Raw genomic sequence first — 14,502 nt, forward strand, 5'->3', positions numbered from 1 at the left:
TCCCCTGGAGAACAAACAAAGTGAGCGAGACTTTTGTAGTCTCAGGCTGGGCGGGTCCCAGGGAGGAGGTGGAGGTGGAGGTGTGGCTGCTCTCTTGTCAGCCTGCTTTCCACCCTGCTTTGAAGTTGACCTGAATGATTCTTTCACCGAGTTTTCAATGTTACTGTGGCTATAATTCAAACTTGAAACAGGAACAAAGTGTTTTTTCTTTTAATTTTACAAATCCTCTGTGAGAGGAGATTCTCAGCATGCAGCTGGTTCCCGTCTGTTTCTCCCTCCTTGTTGGTACCTTTAGACTCCACATTTCTTGCCCATGCCTTGGAAACCCGTCTCCCAGCAGACCTGCTCAACAGAACATTCGCAGGAGTCTGCTGGTGGGTCTAACAACGGCAGTAGCATTTCTAAAATTCTTCTTCCTCCTTCCTTCCCTCCCTTCTCTACTCACTGCCCCTTTCCTTTTCTTCTTTCCTATTTTCTTTTTCTTTTTTTCTTTTTTTTTGGGGGGGGAGGGGGTCCGGTCGTGGGGCCTGAACTCTGGGCCTGGGCACTGTCCCTCAGCTCTTAAGCTCAAGGCTAGCGCCCTACCACTTGAGCCACAGCGCCACTTCCAGCTTTTTTCTTTTTGCTTATGTGGTGTTGAGGAATCAAACCCAGGGCCTCAGGCATGCAAGGCAAGCGCTCTACCACTGAGCCACCTTCCCAGCCCTTTCCTATTTTCTTTTTTTTTTTTTTTTGTCGGTCGTGGGGCTTGAACTCTGGGCCTGGGCGCTGTCCCTCAGCTCTTCAACTCAAGGCCAGCGCTCTACCACTTGAGCTACAGCGCCACTTCCGCCCTTTCCTATTTTCTTAGAATGGTTTTTCTTTCCTTTCCTTATCCTACAAATTCAACAGTATTGTAAATGTAATGTTCATGATAAAATATTAAGGGAAATACAGATAACCCAGAACTAAACAAAAGAAAACACATGCATTAAATAGCTTCATCTGAAGTTCATGTCACTGAACATTCTGGGGATTCAGAAGTTCTGTTTCTCTGTGTGTCTGTCTGTCTTGTCTCTCTCTGTTTTCACACATTAAGGATTATTCTATTAGAAATAAAATTCCTTACGGGTATTTTTTTGTTGTTGTTGTTGTTGGTCGTGGGGCTTGAACTCTGGGCCTGGGCACTGTCCCTCAGCTCTTCAGCTCAAGGCAAGCGCTCTACCACTTGAGCTACAGCGCCACTTCCGGTTTTCTGGTGGCTTATTGGAAATAGGAGTCTCACGGTTTCTCCTGCCCGGGCTGGCTTTGAATCGCGATCCTCAGATCTCAGCCTCCTGAGTAGCTAGGATTACAGGCGTGAGCCACCAGCGCCTGGCTCCTTACGGGTATTGACTCTGACTTTCCTCAAACTGACCCAGTGGTAAAGAGAATCTTCTTGTCTCTTTAGTAGAGAATCTTCAGCTTCATCTATACGGAGCTACCTATCAGGTCATATAATAGGAGGTGAATTTTGAGTCATCATTATCTGAGATTAGTCCTAAAATTTTTGTTTGTGAGCATGATTTGGGGATAGATATTCAGGGCTATGAATAGATGCTGAAATCAGAATGTTCTGAGTAGGTTTCTGTGTTTTCTACTGACAAGGTATGATTGAAATATGGGAAGTAAGTTAGCCTCTCAAGATGGTCTTCATACACTGCCCTCCTCAGTTCACTCTGGTCTCTAGACTTTCTAAGAAGCATTGTTGTGTGAACTGTAAGAATTATAGGAAGGTTATCCTGTGGAAGCATGCCTTCAGATAGACAGCACCCCAAACAAAGCTTTCCTTTGGCATTTAAAACCACCTCATCTTGGATTAGATCCAAGGCTGACCTTGATAAACGTCTGGGTAGAGGTGGGAGGAAAGAAGAGGGAATTAAGAAAGAAAATGATAAGGAAAGACTCTGAACTATGCACTTCATTCAACTCAATGGGTGTTCTAATAGTAAAGATCAGTGCACTACTCAGTAAGTATGCATGTGCGTACTTATACACATTCACACAAAGGGAGAGAGAAGGTAGGAAGGGGTATTGTAAAGGTCCATAGATCTTAGAAGTTATGGAGTCATGGAATAAAAGTATGGCAGGTTTGGGCAGTTTGGAATTCAGAAACAGTCCTGTGTCCCTTCTTTGCCTTCTTGTCCCTCCCCTTTCTGCACAGGTTCCTCTATTCCTCCAGAATCATCTCTGAATCATTCTTTTGACACATGGCCCAGAATTTTCTCAAGCTCTATTATCAGAGACGTACCAGTACCTGAGAACTGTTTCTGAATATCTTAATGTAGATTAGTTAAAAGTAATGACTCCCAAGATGGGCTTGTCATTGAAATCACTTGGGACATTCAAAAAGTTTAAGAATTCATTATTCACCCATGGTAATTCAATCACAATCTCTTGGTGGAAGATAGGAAAGAAAAGGAGAGAGAGGAAGAGAAAGAGCACATATCTGTATTTGAACAGACTGTCTATCATGGCTGATGACAGATTACTCTTGAGTCAAGCAACATCCAAGGACACTGAGCTGTGGTTTGGATAAGCAGGCATCAAGAGTCACATAGGGTCAACAAATAGAAGGACAATGGACTGAAAATCTCTCTTCAATCCATTCTGTTCTTGTCATTAGTGAGTTTGGTTTTTTTATTGTGAAAATACTGTACAGAGGGGTTACAATTACATGGGCAAGATATAGGGAGTTTTTTTTAAAGTAATTATAAATCAGTTGATGTTTACCTCAGCTTTAAGTCCTTCAGTAGATCCTCTCATGTTAGACAAGGATCAAAATCTTTAATATGGTTCATACAGAAAGGGTCGAGGATAGAAACAGGAGAGAACAGAATAGGAAACATTAAAAGCAAAACTGAATATGTGTGGACGCAGCTGGATCTGTTTTAGCTTCTGTATAGTCTTAACCACCATGTAACTTCTCCGACCTCAACTTCTCTGCTATAAAAGTATATAGTTGCTGAGCATGTTGGAATGTTCCAGCACTCAGGAGGCTGAGCCAGCCTGGACTACAGAGTTCAAGTCTAACTTCAGAGTGAGTCTGAAGTTGAGTGAGTGATTCAAACTCTCCCCTCTCCCCAATATGGTGGATAAGATGAGCTCTGACTTTCTCAGCTTGAATATTCTGAAATTTATTGGCTCTGCACCAAATTTTTGGGAACAGAATCCATTCCAAGGAATGAAATAGGATCTGGTTGAAGCAACATGTGTCATGAATACTGTACTTTCTATCTCTCTAACAAACTATCCTTGATAACTAAGTTATTGAGAGAAAGAAAAGGTTTATTTGGTGGACATTAGTTTTTGATTTCTGGTGTGTGTGTGTGGGGGGGGGGTTGAATGGTAATAGCCAGAACTCAAACCTCATCTCATAGCTGGAAAGCGAGAGAGCGAGAGAGTGAGGGGGGGAGGGAGGGAGGGAGGAGGAAAGAGGAAGCCAGGGTCCCATTACCACTACTCCCTCTAAGGGCACATTCCTTGTAACCTAAAGACTTCATATAAGGCCATATTTTTTTAATAGTACCACACTGAGGACCATACTTTTAACACATGGGCCTTTGGGGGACATCCAACAAACAAATTAAAGCAACTAAATTTACTTTTCACTAATTGATGAGAAGTGAAAGTGAGAAGTCAGTGGTAATTGCGTATGAGATTCTGACGAAATCTTGGCATTATACACAAAGCCCATGCTCATTTGTTCCTCCTCGGGTTTGAAAATACAATCACATTGTTCAGGTGGCAACAACTGAGATCTGAAACTGTTCTTCCCAAGGAATTATTCTACAGCCTACTTAGAAGTGCATCCAGGTTTAAGCTTGGTGAGTGTATGGCAAGTGTCTGAAATAATTCAGCCTCAAATAAACTTTGGAATTGGCAGAGGTAGAAATGATGTGAAACTAACTACCAAGAGAAAATTAAAAGTTTGTATGGATGACTGGGCACATAACAGCTCATAATAGTCATTTGTAGGGTAGATGAAATAGCGTGTCAACAATTCATTGGTTGGATGATTATAATGACTCCTGTAAATTGATGAAGAGGCTTGAATTGCAGTTTCTAAAAGCAAGCTCAGAAACATTTCATTCATTTCCAGTCAGCCATGTGCATGTCCCTGAGGTCAAAGATGGTATCCATCACTTTAACATACCAGGGATGAACAAATGCAAGCTAATCTAACTAAGCCGTAGACTGAGACTAATGGTTGGTAGAAGACTGCTCAAAGATTCTTTGATCTGAAATCACACTGGCACACCCCATCTACCTCCTGTTTCACTCCAGTGTGCTAGAAAGCCCTTCTTGTCTGTTCGCTAGGCTTTTCCTCTTCTCATGTAGTCTAATAGAAAATTTATGCCTTCACCAAGAAGATTTCCCTTTATTAAATAGACAGGGACTGGCAACTTTTGATCCCTGATTCCATCTCTTGTTGCTGTCATATCATCTTACAAATACCACTATTCTAAGACTTAAAGCACTAATTATGCCTGTCTGTCCCTTTAGATTGTATGTGTCTTTGTAGCAGACATTATGACTCACTTATTTGTTTCTCTAACAGCTGCCACAATGCCCAGCACATAGTTGGTACTCACTAAATACCTAGAGAAATAATTGTGTTGAAGACTCTGAGGAGTGGGATGGGAAGGGGTGGGTAGATCCTTACCATCCTCTCAGGACTTTTACTCCAGTTTATTTTATAACAGTTAAAATATTGTAAAGGCCAGGTGCTGATGGCCCACACCTATAATCCTAGCTACTCAGAAAGTGGCTCTGTGGCTCAAGTGGTAGAGTGCTAGTCTTGAGCACAAAGAGGCTCAGGGACAGCGTCCTGATTTCAAGCCCCACGACTGACAAAAAAAATTTACTGTACAGTGGTGATGGAAATACAGCAGCATACAATATGATTTGAAAATTAATAGAATGGGAAGATGCTGGTATAGAAATATTTACCCTGAGTGATTGTATTTAGGAAAAGGTAAACTAGGATAAATAGAGGAGAATGCAAATGACTTTCTAAAGAGAGTCAAATCTCTTGAGCTGTCTCAGGGAGCCTCACAACTCTATCCAAGGCCAGTTGACTTTCAAAGCACATGATTTTTCCCCTCCAAACATGTCCATTTCTACTACATATGGGATAGTTCATTTGGCTGACAAAAGTAGGGAGATAATGAAAACAGAAGATCACCTTTGGGGTATTAGAGCAAGTTGGGGCAAGGAAGAAGAAAGGGGAGTTACTGTGGGTTGAATTTATCTGTTGAATTCCTAGTCAGTGAACTTTTTAAAAAATAAGGTTACATCGGATGTCATTAAAAAGTAGTTAAGTTTAAATTGTGGTCATTTGAGAGGATTATACCCCAAATAGGATTGTTCTTATATAAAGCAAAACTTTGGACACAGAAACATGATGTATACAGAAAGATTGTCCTGTGAATATGATAACTACCATCTCAAGCCAAAGAGAAGACCATGGAACAATCTTCTATCAAAACTCATCATGATCTCAAACTTCTGGCCTCCAGAAGGGAGGTAGTACATTTCTGGTTAAGCCACTTTGTTTTAGGTACTTTGTTTCGGCAGCCCTACCATTTCAGGAATGAAAGAGAATGTGTGAATATATAAAAAGGCGATTTCCTGAGGTGGAATTAGTTGAATGGTGGACTGTGAATTACAGAAGTCTGAGTAGGACATCTAATTCAAGAAAGTTGTTAGGTGAGAGGACATTGACTTAGTTCCTGGAGTCAGCCAGCAGATGGAGCTGTTGATTGAAACAGCTCTTTTAAGAGAAGGAAGTATGTTAGTTTGCATTTGTTAAGTATTTGCAGGTGCAGTAGTCAAGTAGCATGCTTAGCCATGATTTCTAAGCCTGCATCTCCTGTGATTCTTGGAAGATTTCAAAAGCAGGGACTCGTGGGAAGTATTTTTGGTAGTTATAATCTAGGCTGGTGTGAATGTCTACAGTATGTTTCACAGGCGTGGGATTTAAACTTTTGCCACATCTGACTAAAACATCAACTGCTAAAGGTTCACAGTTGTTAGTGTGCCATTCTCTTTGTACAGTATCTTGTACAAACTTTAATTTTTTTCTTTGTGATAACCATTATATTCTGTGTGTGACTGTGTGTGATGCTGAGTATTGAACCCGGAACCTCATGCATACCAAGCAAGCAGCTCTACCACTGAGCCACACCCCTAGTCCCACAGCTTGCCCTTTTAAGCTTACCAAAAGGAGACATACATTTTTCATTGGCATTTTTCTAAATCAGTAGTATTACAAAGCTTACATTTATGTCTACTTAAAACTTTCAGATATGTTCCTGTTTATTTGGGGAGATTAATATTAATAAAATTCACTAAAAAATGAATCTGTAGTGACCAATAAGTAGCATTTATAAAACACTTGTATGTAAACTGTTTTTACCTGATTATATCACAAGATCCTTGTAGTGTTCTTTAGGTAGATTTTTGAGTCCCTACTTTATAGATGAAGAGAACTGAAGCTTATAGAGTTTAATGCTCCAACTTACACGGGTTACAGAGCAGCAAAAGCAGAATTAGCACCAAATTATTCAACTCTCCAGTTTGATAGTGTCTATCATTAATTAAAGATTTGAGAATTTAAGAAACTATTAACAGAAAATAACATATGGTTCAATGTGCTTGATCTTTTCATGCCCTATCCATCAATATGTTATCATTAAAAGCCTATAAACTTGTAATAGAAAACCAGTTGTTGGCTGGGAATGTGGCTTAGTGGTACAGTGCTTGTCTAGCATGCATGGAACCCTGGGTTAGATTCCTTAGTACCACATCAACAGAAAAAGTTGGAAGTGTCGCTGTGGTTCAAGTGGTAGAGTGCTAGCCTTGAGCCAAAGAAGCTCAGGGACAGTGCCCTGGCCCTGAGTTCAAGCCCCAGGACTGTCAAAAAAGAAAAAAAGAAACCCAGTTTTTAATTATAGGATATTTTCTGAGGAGAAAATGGGAAGTCTTAAAATTGCATAGGACTGATTGAGTATCTCCAATTGAGGCAAGTTATTTATCATCATCAAACTTCACTTTCCTCACCGATGAAGAGTAAGGAGTCCAACAAGATAAGATACATTAAGTATTCAGTACAGCTCCGGGTACCAAATAGGCCTTAACAAATGTTAGCTCTATTCTTCCCAATAATGAGACTATCTAGAGCCTTCGCGTGCAAAGAACACATTTTCTTCCCTGCAAACATCTCGGATCAAGGTCAAAGTCATAACATGCAGCTTGCCTTCACACCCACGCAGGGCTGCCTGCTGGTCAGTAGTGCACTCCCTTCCACTTACTTGTAGGACTAAATGGAGTAGGGACATTCTTCTCTCTGGCTTGTGGGGTACTGTCTTAGAGATTTGTGCCCTGTGCTGACACAGTGAAGGTTTGCATATAGGAAGAAACAACAATTTGCTATATATATTTTTGAAATCCCGGCTGTGGATCAGAGGCTATTTTACTGTAAAAGAAGCAAAATTACATGACTTCTTTAATGTTATCCAGATGATTTTTCCCTTTTTACTTTTTAGCTATGCTTATAATTCCAAAGAATTTTCTAGCAGCACAGGATTAATCTTGGCATTGCCCATAGCTTGGCCATGGTAAATAGTATTTTCTAGCATGAGTCTTCAGGTTGTGCCTTTTTAATTTCAGAATGGTATTTTACAAGCACCCCTAACATATGGATATATGCAAAGTACTTTGCAGTGTTGAATGTAGACTAGTTCACAGAATTTTAGAGCTAATTGGCTACAGGTCAATAGACTTTTCTGTAGCTGCTCAAGCAAGAGTTTAGGCTTGTAGATGTTACAGCTTTGGTCTGCTGTAACGACTCACCTCTTCCCTGGTAGCTTGAAGCATGTGATATCCTCTGTATGTGACCTCCAAAAGTTTGTACTAGAAACTTAATTCCCAATGCAACAATGTTAATAAGTGTGACTTCTGGGACATAATTGGGTCATAAGGATTCTACCTTCATGAATGGATGAACGAACTAATGGCTTTAGTTGTAAAAGTGAGCTTGGCTCATTTGCTCTGTCTCAGTTGCTCTGTCTGAATATGGGGGACAACAGTTGTCTGTGTTCTGATTCAGTAAGAAGGCCTCACTAGAAGCTGAGAAGTACTGGTGCTGTCTTGAATTTCCCTGATGCATAGGCTCAAGTAGGCATCTATTCCTTATGAATTGTCCAGTTTATTTCCCCTATCAAGACAGAAAATGGATGAAAACAGCATAGTCTGTTTCAAGATAACATTTTAAATGCACTAGGCATGGTGGCTCATGCCTGTCAGCTACTCAGAAGGCTGAGATCTGAGATCCCAGTTCGAAGCCAGCCGAGATAGGACAGTCCATAAAACTCTTATCTCCTGCAAAAAACTGGAAGTGGAGGTATGGCTCAAGTGGTAGAGTGCCAACCTTCAGCAAAAAAAGCTAGTGGTCAGCATTCAGACTCTGAATGTAAGCCAGGTTACAGGGAGCAGGTAGAGGAGCTGGTGTGGCTGCCCAGCAGTGCAGCAAGTTCCTCATTGCCAGATCTGGCAGTCCTTACCTGACCTTAGCGCCTTGGGTTCAGCTCAGCTTATCATCCAGCCAAGATGGTGGTGAAGTAACCACTCACCCTCTGCAGTCCTACCCACTGCACCTGCTTCATGTGGTCAGGCAAGCTCATTGGAAGCCTATGGCTACATTTGCCCTGTTTCTGACTGTTTTCCAGGTTAGTACCTGTCATTCCTTTTGGGTTTGGGGATGACTGGTGCCCAACTGGGAATAAGCACTCTTAGAAGATTAGCCTCTGGAATTTGTGGAAAGAAAACAAGGGAGATGAACAAACAAATAAAATGGTAGATGAGAAAGTAGCAAATAAACTGGATGTGGGGATGCTTACCTGTAATTCCTGCCCTTAGGAGTTCCTGACTAACCTGAGCTACATAACAAGATCCTGTCTCACAAAACTAAGGACTGGAGATTTAGCTCAATGGCAGGGTACTTGCCTATTATACACAAAGCCCTGGACTTGATCTCCAGCACTCTAACTAAACCAAACTAAAGTAAACTTACCTGTTAAAAGTTGATTGTGGAATTATGAAAATAAAATTGTACAAAATGCCCTGGGGGCTTGAAACCACATTATTAGATTCAAATGAGCCAATTGTTACAGAATATTAAAGAAGAGCCTGAAGATGAAGGTTTAGAATTTATTTGCCTGGATTTCAGTTTAACTCTTTCCTAGCAAAATTCTTCCCCTCTTATCAAAAGTAGGGACTCTTGAGCATTTAAATTGGTGCATTCTTCTATTTTACAACTCTTGTCTAAAGTTATAGAAATCATATAATTTTGGGCACTCTAGAAAAAGAGTCTGATATATATTTTATCCAAATGGGTGTCTCTCTAGGAAAATAGTTTCTCCCCCAGGAAAATATAAACTCCTATGGAAAGTTGGGCATATTATTATTGTGACTTTTACTCATTGCCAAAAGCTGTAATTCAAGAAACTATTCTGGGTTTCTTCTAGAAGAATTTCAATAAGCAGACTCATTTTAAGTTATTTTTTAAAAAAGAAAAATGGAAATTTGTATTTCATGTAATTTTCACATGACCCAAAACAATATTCTTCTTTTGACTTTACCTCCTTGTGTTAAAAAAAGTAAAAATATTCTTAACCCCCAGGCCATACAAAAATGGGCATGTTACCTACTCCTGAACTAGAGAATTTTTTTTTTTTTTTGGTTTGGTCATGGGGCTTGAACTCTGGGCCTGAGCACTGTCCCTTAGCTCTTCAGCTCAAAGCTAGCGCTCTACCAATGGAGCTACAGCTCCACTTCCAGTTTTCTGGTGGTTTATTGGAAATGAGAGTCTCACGGACTTTCCTGCCTGGGCTGGCTTTGAACTGCGATCCTTAGATCTCAGCCTCCTGAGTAGCTAGGATTACAGGTATGAGCCACTGGCACCCGGCATTAGAGGATTTTTTATAAAGTGGGTTTGCCTTGTAAAGTCCCTCAAAGCCTTTCATTTTATAGCTGAGATTCTAAGCACTGAAAAATTCAATGTTTTTCCTAGGAGGACATACAAGTAGTAACTAATAGAGAAAAAAGTGAATCCTGATTTAAATCCTGATCCCTAAATCTATTTTTTTCACTTTTGAAAGACAAACCATGTCATGTTTTAATAATCTCGATGACAGGTAGATATCTACTATAGTTAGATGAGCATCTCTTAAAGGTCCATATGTTAAAGGCTTGGCTCCCAGGGTGGCACTTTGAGATGGAAAGGATTTTGAGGAAGTGGGGCTAAAAATGAGGTCCTTAGGTCATCATTAGAAGCATGACCTTAAAGAAAGTTGTGAGATCCCCCTTTCTTTCTCTGTTCCCTGGCTCATGAGGTAAATGGTTGGCTCTGCCATCCACTTCCACCGGGATGTATTATCCTTGCTAGAGGTCAAAGCACAAAGCAACCAAGCCTTTCAATCTTGTACTAGAATCTTCAGAATCAAGAGTTGAAATAAGCCTTTTGTCTTTATAAATTAATCACCTCAACTACTTTGTTATAGTAAAATAAAACTGACCAACATAATATCCATACAAAATTCATGTTGAACTTGTAATTGATTTGTAAATAAAAATGCCCCCCTCTTGGGCTGGGAATGTGGCTTAGTGGTAGAGTGCTTGCCTACCATGCATGAAGCCCTGGGTTCGATTCCTCAGTACCACATAAACAGAAAGGGCTGGAAGTGGCACTGTGGCTCAAGTGGTAGAGCACTAGCTTTGAGCAAAAAGAAGCTCTGGGATAGCACCCAGGCCCTGAGTTCAAGCCCCAGGACTGTCAAAAATATGCCTGCTTCCATATTAGCTCTCTTACATTGGCTTGAAGAGACGTGGACTTTGAAGATTCACTTTCTCTTCTGTGTTACTTGCAGGCTAACACTAGGGTCAAAGGAAAGTAGGAGACCTCTTTGCTGTGATTGATAATGCTATCTAAATTAATGATTGTACTTTTTGAGCTAAGAGGATTCTTGGAAGTATTCTAGGCTCATATTGTCCAATTAGGTGGAAATTGAGATCTAGAAAGATTAAATGAACTGCTCAAGATAATTCACTGGCAGGATCAAAATCAATTTGGATTAATAGTACAGAGGTGTTTCAGTCATTTCAAATAGGGAATGGGGAACATTTCACTGCCAAGAGCAGTGATTATCAGTATAGTTATAGGGGCCTTGGTCAGCCAACAAAAAGCATTTCATGTCTGTCTTGTCATGTGTGAAATGATTTTGTGGGCCATGTACAGCTGGCAGGTCAGACATTTCCCACCCCTGAGAAAAATCCAAGGCAAAAACAAAATAATTACCAACTCACTTTTATGTAGCAGAAACTATATAGGCATGCATAAATTGGATCATCTTCTCTTATCTCATTTAGCAGAAAGCTAAAGCTTGAAGAATTGACAAAATTCATTTCATGTTATATGATTGGTAAGCAAAGAGTCACAGTTCAAATCTACTTTTCTCTTAAAAACCCGAGCTCTTGGCTAGGTGCCTGTGACTCACCCCTGTAATCCTAACTATTCAGGTGGCTGAGATTTGAGGATCATGGTTCAAAGCCAGCCTGGGCAGGAAAGTCTGTGAGACTCATCTCCAAGTAACCATGGAGGAGGTCGGGGTGGGGGGGGGGCGGGGGGGCGACGGGGTGGGGGAGTAGAGCTCTGGCTCAAGTGGTAAAGTGCTAACCTTGAGCACAGAAGCTGAGGGTCAATGCCCAGGCCCTGAGTTCAAGCCTCACAACTAGCAGAAACCAATCAACCAAGCAAACAAAAACCCAGCCCTTCCTCTCCCTGCCTTGCCTGGTCCCTGAGCTCTTTATGCTTTCCCTATCACCTTAGTTGAATGCTTTTGTTTTAAGCCACAAATATTACAACTGAAATTGAAATAAATAAGAGGGACTCATTGGAGCAGGGGATTGAGAAGAGGCTGATGGACGTCAAGGGTCATTTATAGAAAGCCCTATTATTCCCTGGCTCTGAAATCTCTGCATTGTGTGGGTTATGGTCTCATTCATCCCCCAGTAAGGATAGAGCTAAAAACCAATGTATCTAGTGAACAAGTGTCCTGAACTTAAAAGACTTGAATTGGATTAATTCCTGAGTAGTTAATTTCAGGAGAAAATTAACCCTCAAGGGTCATTCTTAGAGGTAAACGTGCCTCTGAAAAGGAAATTCTGAAGGCTATTAGAAAAATCAGAAGGAAAGCCTGATCTTTTATAGGCAACCAATGAGTTTACCTCCATAACCACACTGCATTTTTATTTAACCAATAAGATTAAAAATATAGAACTGGCAGCAGAGACCTTGGGAGCAATTCCCTTGATTGCTTGCTATAAGGTGTTAGTGGAAGAAGCTCTCCTGGTATGCTATGCACACCAACCTTAAGCTTCTTTGGATACTTGTCTTCATGTTTTGGTATTATTAAATGAATAGATACCATCCAACCAAGGAAGGAACTTTCCAAAAGTCACTGGAGATTTTTCTAGTGGTTGGCTCTGTAGTTTCAAGGCAGAAAGTAAAAAGAGCTAACAGTAACCCAAGACTGAACTTTATAATCCAAATTCAAAATCTTCTGTCTATCTAGCTCTAGACATTCTTCCTTTTTTTCAATTATCAAATATCCTCAAAAGATGCTATAAGGCCGGGCGCTGGTGGCTCACGCCTGTAATCCTAGCTCCTCAGGAGGCTGAGATCTGAGGATCGCGGTTCAAAGCCAGCCCGGGCAGGAGAAACCGTGAGACTCCTATCTCCAATAAACCACCAGAAAACCGGAAGTGGCGCTGTAGCTCAAGTGGTAGAGCACTCGCCTTGAGCTGAAGAGCTGAGGGACAGCGCCCAGGCCCAGAGTTCAAGCCCCACGACCGACCAAACAAAAAAAAAAAAAGATGCTATAAGGACTGTGCATGTCTAAATTCCCCCATTAGATTTTAGTCTTCTGAGAGGAAGATTTTTTTTTTACCACTTTTTGCTACTCCTCAGCCTGGAATACCATCTTACCTCAGGAAGAGAATGACTACAACCAGATGATCATCACTAGTTCTGAGGTTGAGAGCATGTTAACCGAAGAGACACCACACAGTTCACTTACCCCCTCTGACTCTCCTCTTTTGCAATATCGACCCTATAGTCGTCCAGAAAGTGTGTAATAAGACTACTTATCTGTTTATGTTTTTCCTTGATTCTAGGATGCACATCTCTGCAACTTAAATTCATCTTACAATCTGTATATAAGCATGCATCATAGTTTCATAAGTAATTTTTTGGTCATAAAATTGCACATCTTACAATGAAAGGTATCTCATAGTAAACAAAATTTGACTCAGGAAATATTCTACCTTTGACAGATACTTCCAAATTGTATCAATTGTCACATTTGTCAATCCCAAGAGAGTCTCAAGATTTCATAATATCCTAGCTATTTTAATAACTAACTCCTTATCCACCTTTCCTAGATTAAAAACATAAAGCTTGTATCTTATATTCTCTTAGGAAATTACTTGTATTTCGATTTCCACATATCCAAGTTATAACCTTTAATGCAGAGCTTAATTTTACTTGTCTTTCTTTTCTTTTTTAAAATATAATTTTGTTATTATTAAAGTGTTGTACAGAAAGGCTGCCATTTCATAAGTCTGGTGATCAGTGCATTTTGGGAGTGATGTCACCTTCATTTTCCCCTACTTTCCCCTTTCCATCCCTGCCCGCAAGTTATTTAGGTTATTTTCCACAGTGAATAGCATGATTGTATTAGTTCACTCTTCCTCTCTCCCTTTCAGTTTCCTCTTCACTCCCAGTCCCCACCAGAAGAAAAAAAACCCAAAGCAACCATTACTACCACCGCCACTACCGCCACCAACAAACCCCTATTTCCATTTGCTGGAATTTGTCTCCGTTAATAATATTTTAAAGATTCCAAGAAGTTACACCTTTGTGTTCCTCCCCTAAAGTTATCCTCCTTTAGTCTGTGCATGAATGCTTAGAGTCCTGCATAGGTTATTATCTCCAGTTGTATTTTAGATCTAGCTTCCACATGTGCAAGAAAACACGCGCTGTTTGTCTCTCGAAGCTTGGCTTACTTCACTTAGCATGATTTGTTCAGTCTCTTCATTTCCCTGCAAATGACATAATATTATTCTTTCTAAGAGATGAGTAAAATTTCATTGTGTGTATATGGCACATTTTGTTGATCCATGAATCTGTTGTGGGCATCTGAGCTGTTTCAATAACCTGGCTATTGCAAGTAGTGCAGCAATGAACACGGACTTGCAAATGTCTTTACTTGTCTCTATTTTTTATTACCATCTTCCTTCCCTCCCCTCTCCTGCACCCTTTAAGTTATGGGAAGAAACTTGCAGTGGTTTGGAAAGAATAATTTAGCTTCTAGACTTGTTTTTTCACTAATTAGCTACCTGTCTGATCTGTCATCTGCAAAA

Source organism: Dipodomys merriami, unplaced genomic scaffold, assembly GCF_024711535.1.
Source record: "Dipodomys merriami isolate MVZ:Mamm:240054 unplaced genomic scaffold, mDipMer1.0.p SCAF_291, whole genome shotgun sequence".
Classification (NCBI taxonomy): domain Eukaryota; kingdom Metazoa; phylum Chordata; class Mammalia; order Rodentia; family Heteromyidae; genus Dipodomys; species Dipodomys merriami.